We start from the raw sequence: 14,433 nt of genomic DNA on the forward strand, positions 1-14,433 counted from the left end.
GATGAGTTAAGGCCCTGGATTTCTCTGCCATTGTCAGCTTTTTACAACCCATTGTGTGTAGTCAGAACAAAGTTATAAGACCACTTACTTTCAAAAACTTAAACAAAAATCTAGCTGCAGAGAGCAAAGAAAGAACTATCTCGCCGTACAACGCTACGAGGTACACTGAGCTTCTGCTGGGTGAGGGAATATTGCAAGTGGCGCGCTAATCACTGACGTCATCATCAGGCTTCTCTCATATTTTTATGGCGAGAACGGCGCTTGACCACGTTACGTGTATTTTGCATCTAGTTTTTTTTTTTTTTTTTTTTTTTGCCACACACTATAAAGATTTTTTTTTTTTTTTTTGCCGGCACTGTATACAACTTTTCATAGGTAATACAGAAGTTTCCAACTTACGCCTCTCCCGATGGATATTATGACTAGGTTGAACGTTGATATTGTAGACCTCAAGTATTATGTTACACATTGCATATTTAATGTTCAAAAATTTTCAAATAAACAATAAAAAGCAATGTTTACTATAAACTTTCAAAAATATACAAATAATAGTTTGAATGACTTTTGTCACTCAAAAAACTGTGGAGGCCTAGCCCCCCAGCCCCGTGCTACTTTCGCCACTGGACTGCATATGTAATTTAGAAAACTGTCTTGCTTGTGGACACAGATAGATAGACAAGAAGCTAAATATTGTAGAATATGACTTGTATTTACATGATATAAAACTCCTATACTTTAAAAAAAAATCTGAACCTTTTTTTCATTCTTTGATTCTTAAGCACCAGATGACTTCTTTAATTGTTTCCCATACTCCCATTGGTATCATTCTCCTCGTTGGAAGGAAGTTAGTTCGAACGTAAACGTTCTAGTCTACTATTTACGCGGATGCTCTGTTAGGCTAGAAAGGTATGCTTTAGTACGGACAAAAAAATAATTTGTCAATTAAAAATCGCCAGGTCGGAAATCATAATAAAACGTATACTAATCGTTAAGTCTAGTTACTGCTACAAAATCGCTACTTTTACAAATTAGCTTTGAGGAGAATAAAAGAGGTGGCAATCGTTAGTGCTACGTTAGAGCCAGTTAGTGCTACAAGGACAACGTTAATTTTTCTACGTTAAGAAATTCACGTTAACCCAAATTCAACCACTTTTATAAAGTAACTTTGCAAGAAAAGGTGTCAATTATTAGTGCTACAAGCATAACGTTAGTGCTCCTACGCACGAAAAGTAATTAACAAATTAATGTGACGACATTGCCTTGACTTTTACAAATAAGCTTCACGGAAAACGAAAAGAGTGGCGATCTTTAGTGTTGGTTATTGCTAGAAGTACAACGCTAATGCTGCTATGTACGATGAGCTATTAGCATCTAAATATGGAATTCTAGCTTGACTTCAAACAGAAATAGCCATTTTTAGAAATAAGCTCTTCGGAATACGAAGAGTGAGTATACCATTAGTGTTGCGTTAGTTCAGGTTAGTGCTTCTACGTACGGATAATTATTAACAAATTAAAGTGTCGATACCTGCTTGACGTAAAGCCAAAATCGGCACTCTTAAAAATAAGTTTTGCGGAAAACAAAAGGAGCGTCAATCGTTAGTGTTACCTTAGTTTCGGTTAGTGTTACACGTTAATGCTTTTTCGTAAGGAAAGGTATTAACAAATAAAAGTTGCCATTCTTGTCGGAGTTCCGAAGTTTTCTTTATTTAAAAAGAAATACTCTCTGCCAGATCATAACTGTCTTCAAATCTAGAGTGACTCGAAAGTAAAAATCATACTTGGTAGGCCATCGTGATCTTAAACACAGAAACATTAGGTTATCAGGAAATGAAATATAACGGGAAGCTTATTGTAAAAATCTTAACGGAAGAGACAAATCTGTTTATTACAAGAATGAATAGGCCCTATATATATTTGCACGAACGTTTTTGTTTCGCACTTGCAATAACTAAACTTGTTGAACCTGTTAAAAGGAAACTGCAAGTCAATTCTAACAAAGAGCACTAAACCATAAGATTGACGATGAACATCTCTGGATCGCATTCCATTTCGTGAGTGACTTGTATTAGACAAAGAACCATATCGTGTGAAAACCTGCCAAATAATCATCTGTCGTTACATGTATTCGAGATTTAAAAGAAGAGTGACCTCTATAACCTTAACCATCTGTCAGCATCAGGCATTTTGTTTACTCCCACAAAGTATATCGAATCAACCAATAGGCTCGCTTCTGAATACCTTGATTTAAAATCGTGTACTACCTGCACATGATAATAAGTCGTGCTGTAATATTATTACAATTGAGAAGGCAAAATAAGGAGAATTGTTGCTTTGATAATATTATATTTTTATGAGTTTCGGAGATGTCATATGTCGGCTTCTGTTCATTATAACATTCGTTATTTGAGGACGAAGCAAAAGAAGAGAAAAATCATATAGAGAGGTGACATCCAACAATATTTATACTGTTATGGGGTTTTCCAAAATGGCACGTCGATTAGGGTTAAAATACTCTTACAGTTAGTACTAGTGTTGCGCACGAGACGAGACGAGACAAGAAATAAGGTTTTCTTGGCTCGATTCTAGAAGAATTTTTTCACGCCTCGTCTCGATTCTTGAAAAGCTATTCTCATTTCATTTTGTAAATTTATGTAATAAATATATATGTTTTTTACTCAATATCATCTATAAATAATCACAACTCTTCCGCGTCACGAAGACTGTGATATAATAACATTTAAACAATATTTATTATTTGAATATATTGTGTATCTTTAAACATTGATAAATGCACTTCATTGTATTCGTACAATCACTTTATCTAGCTATTATTTCAATTTAACGTCCGACGATTATGCCCTTTAGGCTAAGGGAGACGGTGATTAAAGAAAATCAATGATGATGGGAGAATTTGTGAAATGAGTAAATGGGGGCAAATGGGAGTACCTCGAGAAAACCCAATGACACGTTGTTGTACACCACAAACCTACTTGGCCGCACTTCATCTATGTGTACTTTTTTATACTAGTGTTGTCCACAAGACTTGTCACATTTCTCGTATCTTCTCGAATTTAAATTTCTCGTCTCATTTCGAGACAAAACGGGAAATTTCTGCTCTTGATAGCAACACTATTCTAATGTAAACGTTAGTACGTTTCTCGCTATATACTATAAAACATTTTATAACGGTAAATGTGCTGCAATAGCCATCATCTTTGGTTACCACAACTTGAGAAACTTACATACAATAATGTTTTTAGGAACTCTCTTCGTCTTTAACGTTACAATTAAGGATTTCAATAATATCTATCAATAATAATATTCTTGTTTCCACCTTTTTTTATCCACTATTTCTTCTTCCATGTTCCTGAGGATACAGCTCTTCACAGACTATATTCTAACCAGCATCTCTTCATTTAGTCACACTTACCTTCCGTTTTAGTCAAGGATGAAATTTTTATGTGACTCTTTAGGGAAGGGATCCAAAAGAATTTATTCAGTGAAATTAAATAAAATCGTTAGAGCTAATTCCTATAAAACCATAATTTTCGATTTTCACCCTCCAGTAAACTACATTCCGTTTGAGGGGTACAATGTTAAAAATGCTTTCATAAATTGAAGAAACCGTTTCTTATCTATGCACCGAGACAATATTTTCTTATTACAAAACGAGATATAACAATTCTCATTCATGAGAAAAACGAGTTTTGTGCCTCGTTTATCTTCTCTTTCTTTCTCATTAATGAACATTTCAAACTCTCTTTACCGAGAAAATATATTCTAGATGCGTAGATAAGAAATGGCTTCTGAAATTAAAAAAAAAAAAAAAAAAAAAAAAGTTTTTAAACACTGTACGAAAAAAAAAAAACTTTGAACGGAGAATCTCATTAAAGTCTTGAGTTAAAGTTTGATACGGTCTTTTCTCTAGACCTGTGTGTATATATAGTCCAGACTAAGAGATGAGCATGCAAAAATAACATTTTCGGTATGTAGCGGCAATGGAACTATAAATAAGGTAAAATCTCGTATTTATTTATTTGTTTTTGAAGATCACAAAATGTTATGTATTCGCTCCTGTTGTCACTTGAAAGTAACAACTGGAACAATTTTCGTAATTAGACGATATTTCGCCAACGGTTGCTGTCTCAAGGAATAAGACATCTTAAGGATATTTAAACCATTAATAAGCTCAAATCTAAATAATCAATTTATTGGTGTTTTTATTAGTTAAACATTAATAGATTTAACATTATTCAATAAATTATTGTTTGTGTGATAAATATCTCTGGAATACAGTATCTCGCACAAAATTATTTTGTTTCTTTGTGTATAATTTCGGGTATATAGCTACTGAAACTATAACTTTTTTTTAGTATTATGTTCCAGGATTATCCTCCAGGGCTGAGGAAGACAGTTACTATGACGAAACAAATTAATGGAGTAAGGAAAGAGGGACGAAACGGAAAAACCCTGACAAAATCCACGGACACTGTGCTCGCCCGTCACCAAGCTCACTTGGGGCGAACTGAGATTGTCATATGGACCTTACTACATACTACTAAGTCAACTACAACTAAGCCACGGCGGCCCTGTCACATCTTGTAGTTTAATGAATTGTCTGGTGAATAACACAAATATTCCTTCCATTTTATCACTCTCTGTTCTAGTAATCTAAATAAAAGTATTTCTAGAAAGTTCACTGCGTTTTGCCTAACATTTTATCATTATCCCTTTCTTAGATCAGCAATCTCTCGATCTCTTTAACATGGCTTTCCATTCTTCCTATCCTTAGCAAGATTTCTAATTTCTTTGTAGTTTTTTCTAATTTCTTTGTATTTGGTCCGTATCTCAATCTCAGCCTTCTTCTGGGTCTTTTTTCTCTCGCATTTCCTTCATAGAGAATAGCATAATTCTTCCATCTTTCGTACTATGTCCTATCATCCTATTTCTTCTATTGAAATGGTCTTCAGTAAAGTTTCTTTTTCTCCTACCTTATTTACCACTTTAATCTTCAACTTATTTTATAGGACTACATTTCGAAACTTTACGTTCTCCATTTTTCTCCTCCTGCAGACCATATCTCACACCCTTAGAACGGCACACTCTATAAATATGTTTCCATCACTATTTTCTATAGATCTTCATATAGATCTTTCTGATTACACATTCTGTTCATCTTCACATGCCTTCTTCGCCAGAGCGCCCAAGAAAATATTATTCCCATCTGATCCTTTAATTTATGAAGCACCTTACCTACAAAACAAGAGAGCTCCCTCATGGATAAGTGGTTAGCGTACAAGCCTTTGGCGTGGGAGACCCCCGTTCGATTATTGGCGGGAGCTCATGTGGTTCGAATTCCACGTTAATCAGTAGGTCCACGTCTCATACAGCCCCGCTGCTGAAAGGGACACTAAACTAAAATCAACTCAACTACAAAACAAGAGGTGAGGCTGTCTCGTCTCGAAATTGTATCGTGATGGTGTTTCATCTCGGATAGTGTTTCGAATTGGAAGTATCCGTGATGAAAATGGTATCTCGTCTCGCCTTCTCTCTTGAAATATACATGAAAGTCAATGGTCGCTCGGAAATCCTATTTTTATGTTGTGCTAGCATATTGGTTCCTTAGTTCAATATTTCTAGCTTCCTAGCCCGGAGACTACTACCTTGTTAGTTCAATTAGCTTCCCATTGACGGGAGATGTTGGATTAACCTTAACTACTCTGGTGGAAAAAGGTGAGGTCTGACAGGTTTCAAATGTTTGCGAATATTGACTTTGTTGAGTGTCTTTTTCTAATTCCACAACTAAGTCAACGTTCTTCTGCAGAGTTATCAATATATATTTAAAATCATTGAATGATTAAATGTAAATCTGGTGAGAAATTACTAGTGTCACTGTCACGTTGAGAAATATTAGCCTGGGTATTTTTTTTTTTTCACGCAAACAATGAATGTATTTTCTTCTCGGTTTTCTTTTTTTTTTTTTTTAGCTCTAGATACGTAATGTAAAACTGCACTTAATATAGCTGTCACTTCTTTCTTACATATCGTCATAGTGATGTATTTCCTCAAGACAAAACTCGTCACTAATGATTGAGTGAGTGAACACTCTTCCACTTTATCTTCACTTACATTGCTTTCAATTTCTTCGTTTGTTTCCTCTTCGAACTTTCTTCAAAAAAGTCAGATAATTCTCCTTTTAGATTTAGTCCTTGCCTTCGAGTTCTCAAGTAAAACTTAACGTCACATACTGTACATACTCCAAAATATATGTCTACAGTGTAATGTACTTTATAAAAAAAATATGTAATTTCATTCTCATTTGTGAGTGGACTAGTCACAGAAGGTAATGCTTTCTCTACGGTCAGTGGCATGTGGTGTGTCGTTTTGAGAGTTTTATGTATAAAACACAAAATTTATAGAAGCAAAAGTTAAAAATACACATATAAATTGAGTTTACTATTTTTGGCCTTCCATAAAATAATACTAATGTTTATACTCTGGTGGAGTTTATCAGATTCGAAGCAAGTCATATTACCAAAAGTCACAGCACTTGTTTTCGTTCCTTATAGTGATAATTAAAGCCAAACTATGAGAATAAACAAGAAATTAGCGCTATCTATTGAGCACCTTTAAATTTAGAGAGGGTGAAGGCTGGAGTCTATGAGACCTCAGAAGACCAGAGGCAGATAGTGATCGAAGTCACACTGGTAAATATTAAGATATTTATGGTTTGAAACTAAGGAGATAACTGTTATCTACTATATTAATTGCTCCATACAACAAGTAGTATATTAAGAAAGCTTTGTTCTTTTAGTTTTAAGAGAAAAAGACTAACTTTTACCGGCGTGACTTCTCTCACGAGCCGCCTCTGATTAAGAGCAAAAATTATGTTCCTTCGGAAATCGATGCCTTCCTTCGGAGATCATGCACACTATTTACCTAAACCAAACACCAACAGAATATCAGAGTAAAAAACTTCGTGTCCTGCGTGAGAAGGAGTCAAGCCTATTAATCTTCCCATTTCTGTGTTTACAGATAATAACATAATAAACCCATCACACATACCGTGCTTTTAAGTTACCAAACATGCTATTTCAAGAATGGAACTGTGCTTTATGGTGCTGCACGTCACTTAACATAAACGGAGGAAGTCACGATATGTCGTTCATATATATGTAAACAGTTTAAAGTTCTCACACAATTTGGAGCAGTCCATTCTTTTTGAAGACCATAATGTTTATATGACATAATTTTTCCCCCCTTCATATCTTGGCGCTATATGGAATTTGCTTTAAAGCCTGAAACAATCTAAGTTCGCATGAATCGCGCATCATTTTTAATATCCAGAGGGTAATGATATAATTTTCCGGGAAAGCCGGTCTTTTACAGCAAGAGCGGAGGGGTGCGGAGAAGAGTTGCTCCGTAGGCAGGAGGCAAGCAGACATACTCACACACCTGTAAACCAGTATGGATATATTTACGTAAACTACAGTACAAGGTCACGGTCGATCTTTGATCACACATAGACGATTTTCCAGAAAACATAACAGGTCTATACTACGACACACACGCATATGAACGAGTTTTAGTGTGATGACTGACCGGCTCCGTTATCACAATTATGTGATATGTTGTGGAACTGGTAGCTGTTGAGCGAACATCTTTGAAATCAATCATCTACATCCTATACTTGAGAAATATGATAACCAAAACTTTTTTTAAAAATTCCCTCCTTTACAAAAGTTGTCAATCTCTGATTCTCATAGTCTTGATTTTAAAAAGAGAAGTTAAAATAGTTCTTCCTACTATAAGGTGACCAGACATACTGATTTTCGCAGTACAGTTCTGTTTCCCAAAGAGTTGTCCACCGTGTTGCAAAGACATCTAGAAAATTGAGAAATGCCCTTCATTTTTTTTAATATGGGGGGGGGGGACACGGTGGTTCAGTGTTAGAGCACTTACTTCTGGGTCAAATGTGCAATTTAACATCTGACTGTACTTTTGAGTAAAAAGTAGTTGATATAGGATCACACTTCTGGATAAAAATAGGAATAGGATGAAACAAATGTGCCTTCTAAAAGTAAATATGAAATTATATTAATTAACATAACAACGTCTGGTTTTGCCTTTGAAATGACTAGAAATAGACAAAGTGAGAAATAACTTACAAGGAAAATTTTACCTCCCTACCAAATTTTCTAATATAAAATCATCTAATCCAAATTGAGTACGTCTGTTAACAGATAATACAGAATGGTATCAGTTTGTAATGTAACATTTGAATTTGTCTTTGAAGTAACGAGGGATCGACAGAGATATCAATTTCCTAGGAAAATATTACCCTAAATTAAATTTACGGATATAAAGTCATCTTGCCCAAAGTACGTGTGCTAAGATATAACACGATATGGTATCAATTAATAATTTAACGTTTGATTTTGTCTTCGAAGCAAGCAAGAACCAACAGGGGATATTAATTTCCTAGAAAAACAGTACTCCCTATCAAGTTTTCGGATATAAAGTCGTCTTGCCCAAGTGGGGGCCTTTGTTTTGATAGTAGATAATTCAGAATGGTATCAGTTTAAAGTGTAATATTTGACTTTGTCTTTGCAGAAAACCAGGAACCGGAAGGGAATATTAATTTCCTAGGAAAATATTGCTCCCCTCATTTGGATGTTTTTTTTTCTGTGTCTTTTGATAGTAAAATTTTTCAGTTCAAATATTTCCAATAAATAAGATTTGGATGCGTTATAATTCCCTTTCGTGTTATTGTCCCCTCGTCGGGTTGTTTTATGTATATTTTGAAACATGGTTTCCCGTTTAAACACTTCAAATAAATGGGAATTCGAGGGGGATAATAATGCCCTAGGGTTTTCGTCTTCCTCTAACGATGACACACATGCCCCTCACAGTGACATATACTCCTAACACTCATGTACCACTTAACTGTGACACATACTTCTAGCTATGACACACACACTACTTATAAACCTATAGTGTCACTTGTTAGACGTACAACACTTTCAGAAGTAGAGTTTCGAAATGGTAGTGTAGAAAAGAATGAAAATTAGGTGACGTTAGAGGAGTTAAAACCAACAACGAATTATTAGGAATTAAATATACAAAAGAGCAATATTATGATCATCATCATCATAGGTATTCTGCCATTATTGGCAAGTCACTTGTCGCAAATGAGAAGCTTCCATGCCTCATGGTCTTCAGGCAACCTCTTTGTCTTCGCATATGATTTTCCTGCTTTGATACCGTTCATCAATTGTAGCCTCGTTCACTCCTTTCCTCTCTTTCATGTCCCCATACCCTCTAGCATGTCCTTCATGATACAATTCCTTCTTAGTCAATGTACCAACCAGTCTTTCTTCCTCTTTCAATAATATCCAAAATTGTTCTTTTCTCCCCCATCATTTCTAACGCCCTCTCATTCTTTTTCGCTTGACCCAGTTAATTCTCTCTACTCCTCTCCACACACACACATTTCGAATGCTTCCAGTCTTTTTTCATCACATTTGCATAATGTCCACGTTTCTCCCCCATAGTACAATACTGTACATGAAATATTTTATGAGTCTTTTTATCAACTCTTTATTCAAAGATCCACAATATAGACTTTGCTTCCTCCTAAAGCCTCTTCCACCATTCCTATCCTTGGCTTTATTTCATATTCATACTTCACATCGTCAGTAATAGTATTACCTAGGTATCGAAAACCAGTCATCTCATATGTTCTTCCTGATATTTCTGTATTTGATACCGACCGCTTCGTTTCAATCACCATGACTTGTATTTTTAACATTCATTTTCATCCCATATTCTTCACAGTCCTTCCTCAGGTTTTCTAACTTTTTTTTTTTGTAGTTTCCCCAACAAGCGTCATATCATCTGCAGACCGTATACACCTGATCATTCTACCTCTGAAGAAATGCCGTCTTCATTATGTGGGCTCGTTTTCACTATCTCTTCTAGATATACATTAAATAATGTTGGCGAGAGACAGAATCCCTGTCAGACCCCCCTTTCAATTGAACTCTGTCTTGTCATTTCCTCCCCTATTCTAACACTTACTTGTTGATTCATATATAAGTGTCTTATGAGTCTTCGATCTTTCCATTCCAACCTAATCTTCTTTAGAACTCACAACGATAATTTCCAATGTACACGGTCAAAAGCCATTTCTAGATCAATTAAAATGAGGAAGATAAATTGTTTGGGTCATTGGCAAAGAAAATGTTGTATATTGACCCACTTCCCTGTAGGAGTCTTAAAATAAGGGGTGGGGTGTTAAATAAACCCATGGTCATGCCCATAGCTATTATTATTATTATTATTATTATTATTATTATTATTATTATTATTATTATTATTATTATTATTATTATTATTATTATTATTATTATTATTATTATTGGGGTCGTGGTGGCTCAGTGGTAAAGCGTTCACCTCCGGTGCTTGAGGTACCTGGTTCGATCCCAGCTCGAGCCGTGTGGACTTTGTGGTGGACAAACACCGTGCTCATGGGTTTTCTCGGGGTTCTCCCACTTTTTTCATTCTACCATTTCACTCATCTCTCATCATCACCGTCTTCTTTAGCCTAACCGGCATAACGTGGGACGTAAAACTTCAAGATTTCTTTTATTATTATTATTATTATTATATTAATAGGACTTATACGGTTTACTATTAGTCCGTCGGTTGCTTAATACTTTAAATCTTGAACAAAATCGATTTTTTTAAATTCTGTTTTTCTTCTGTAATAAATAGTTAGCGTGATTATCACTGCCAATTTGTTAGTGATGTAATCCTTTAATATTTTCAGCATGTAAAGGTAAATTAAGCGGTGGCTATTCAAATTCTGTTCAAACTTTATGACACTCCCTAGCTTCTATGCAACCTGCACAGTATTAACGAGTTGTTGGTTGCCTGTGATAAAAGGATATGTAAGATTTCTTACTGCAAAATGTCTTTCAAAATATTCCATAAAATGGGATCGCGTGACTCTCATAAACAGATTTTATTAACATCATAATTTTTCTGAAGGAACATTTACTCGTACCCTGGTGATGAGATAGATTAATCTACTTTTCACATTAATCGTGTTGAGTCTGCAGGCGAAAGCTTCGGAAAGTGCCAATATAATAATTTATCCACGTTTTATTTCATTAAAAAATATGTATTTTAGTTCCACGGTTAAGCACGTTAAGTTAAGGGAAATGAATGATTAATAAAAGTTTGTTGTTTATTGAAGTATAGCGTTCGCTTGTAGCACCAAGACAATCAGAGACACGCACCTGCAACTTAAGATTGATTCCGATCCATCGTAATGCGTTCATTTTTTAAAATGTTCTTCCACCGGAAATTAAATCCGGAACTACATGCGCCGAAGGCACACTCACTTGCCACTAGACTAGCGGGAAGGGGGGGGGTTACTGAAAATGTGAATAATTGAGACAGAATTTGTGGAATGAAAATGCGGAAGAAAATGGGAAGATCTCGAGAAAACTCGCAGACATGAAGTTGTCTACCATAAACGCATTTGGCTAGGAATGGATAAAAAGAACATTTATCACTACAGCCCGGATTTATATGCAAAATGCACATTTATAGTAACATGCAGAATCGTATGGAATGTATTCTCTACTTTCCCACAAACTTGTAAGGATTCGTTTGAGATACATATGATATCGCATATAAATGCATATTTTGAGTGAATTTCGATGTGCATGCAAATTTCGTAAACTTTACAGAATACTGCATATTTCTGAGTTCTATTGCTGCATACTAGCATATTTCAGAGTATATCACAAGTAAGTAGGTTATAGGAAAAGTGAAATGAATTACTTTGTAAAGGCATATATAGAATAAAATTTATACAAAATAATATAATAAGTATTGTATCCTAAATTAGTTCATCTGACTTGTTTCGCAAACTGTCTCCATCGCGCACCAGAAACAATCAGGTGCTAATATCCGGAAGTAGATTGTACCAAATGTAAAGAAAGTATTTGTGAAACCTCTATTGCGCGTACGTATCCATAGTAAAGTTGCGAAAAATTTCCTCTACCAGTTTTAACCCAATGGGGTTCGTGGCTATAAGCTGTGTCGTATTATGCAAATAACTTAAATCAAGCGAAGACAGTTGTATACTCACTAAATCCCGATGATGCAGCCGCTATTTATGTCACAAAAATGTTTCTATACAAGTGGTAACACAATCACCTCTCGAGAATACCTGAAATTATCAGACAGTTCGAATCCCGTAACAATGCTTTGCAGCACTCACTCTCCTTGTTGGGCAAATAATCGCAGGCTTTGTCCAGTGAAACTCACGGTGTTGCGAAAATAGCGTCAGATAAACTTTGCCAAATATTCGGCAAAAATCCCGGGTAGAAAGAAATCTATGGGATGTGACACAAGAAGACATTTAGTGTTTTTCACATGCACCAGTGATTTTTGCTGATGTAAAAAGGAACTTTTTGCACTACAAAACGTTTCTCACTGATAAACGCAGAGGGTTTACAGAAGAAAACGTAAGAAAGGCGTTTAAAGTTCATTGCAACAGAAGTCATTAAGGCAAGATATTTTTATCCGAAATTGAAATTTTATTTTCTTAGTGTATGCTTCAGCGCATGTGTTAAATTTTTAATGCATGTTTTAGTGTACATTTTTTATATTTTTCGTGCATATTTTCATGCATATCAAAGAGTTTGTTTGTGCATGGAAATCCGGGTTCTATTTATTACGAGTGCGAAATAGGTTGTAAGGTTTTGAAGATTGAATTTTAAAAGATGCTGAAGATCGTTCCTATTCAGAATTTTGATTCCAGTTGTGATAGAGAATGAAAACCTTACAACATGTTGTAACAAGAAACGTGTTACAACGTGCACCCGAATTCCCTTTCCTTCTTCGCCACTCTGCTACTTCCTAACATTTTATTTCAATTATTTTAATCAAAAAGCATGTTTTATTTTAATTAATTTATTTTGTGCTATTCTAACTGTACAGCCTAAGAATAGAAACAGCAACCTTCTTATACAGAACACTTTTAGTTTTTATTTGTTTACATTGAGTATGACTATTTTTTGGTACAAAGCACATTTCTTTCTTCTAGTTTTCAATCATAATGTCGTCTGTAGTAATCGACTGTTAGTATTCGTAAATATGAAATTTCGCAAGTTTATTTTGAGATAATTTATCTCAAAACAGTAATAGAAACAGCTTTAGAATTGCTTCATATTTTCAAGTACAAACTGCTTTGTTTTTGTTTCTTTCTTCCTGTGATGATAAGGCAGTAGACAGGAGCGCACAGAGGCGGTGTGCGCTCGTAGTATAAAAATATGGTTTGGGTACAAAACCTCGCGGCCAGAACCTCGCGGCGACAACCTCGCGGACCAAAACCTCGCCTCCCAAAACCTCGCGGCCCAAAATCTCGCCTGGCCGAAACCTCGCCTGGCCAAAACCTCGCTTCCCAAAACTTCGCGGGACAAAATCTCGCCTGGCCAAAACCTCGCCGCCCAAAACCTCGCTTCCCAAAACCTCGCTTGGCCAAAACCCCGCCTGGCCAAAACCTCGCCGCCCAAAACGTTGCGGGCCAAAATCTCGCGGGGCCAAAACCTCGCCTGGCCAAAACCTCGCCTGGCCAAAACCTCGCCACCCAAAACCTAAGAGCACAAAACTCATCAAATTAACATATTAGAATCAATTTTGATTCTATTTCTTTTTTTTTTCGTATCTTCTTCTTCTTCTAACTAGTTAGTGCATATTTTAAAATTACACATTGCCCAGAAATATAATAAAAGATATTTAGAGTTACATTAAAAATACAGATATCGTTACAAAGCATACACCTTACTGTGGTGCAAATTGAACGTTAGTGTGTCTGTCTCATAAATTAGCTATTTTAAGTTGGTTGGCACATAGTATCCCCCCCAATCTCCAGTTGGTAGAAGATGTGATTAACAAACAAAAGTGTTACTCCTAGATGGCAGTATAATAAATAGCTGTTGGTCTTATTCCCTATAGTGTTCACTTCAGTAGATTTTTGTGAAAGTTTTTAATTTGTTATTTAATTTTAATAGGTGAGTACAAAACAACCCTCCCCTTGATAGTCTAAGTTACAAAATATACCTAGGTAGTGCGAGACACTATTACATCTTATAACACATAAAGAAAAAATACGAAAAAAATTGAATAGTATGTAATCTATGTATAAATCTAAATGTTACGCTTCTGTCTACTATTGTTGTGAAGTTTCCTCTTATTTTGAAGGCTCTGTACACGAACTTTACACGAACTTTATTAATCAACATGAAAGTCGGTACATTTAATTCTTCGAAATATCGGGACTATCCTGACTAGTTCGGGACTGTCCTGGCATAATCGAAACGACTGGTAACCCTAATTGGATAGGAAGAATTTC

The sequence above is a fragment of the Thermobia domestica genome, chromosome 12 (genome assembly GCF_964235325.1).
Source record: "Thermobia domestica chromosome 12, izTheDome1.hap1.1, whole genome shotgun sequence".
NCBI lineage: Eukaryota > Metazoa > Arthropoda > Insecta > Zygentoma > Lepismatidae > Thermobia > Thermobia domestica.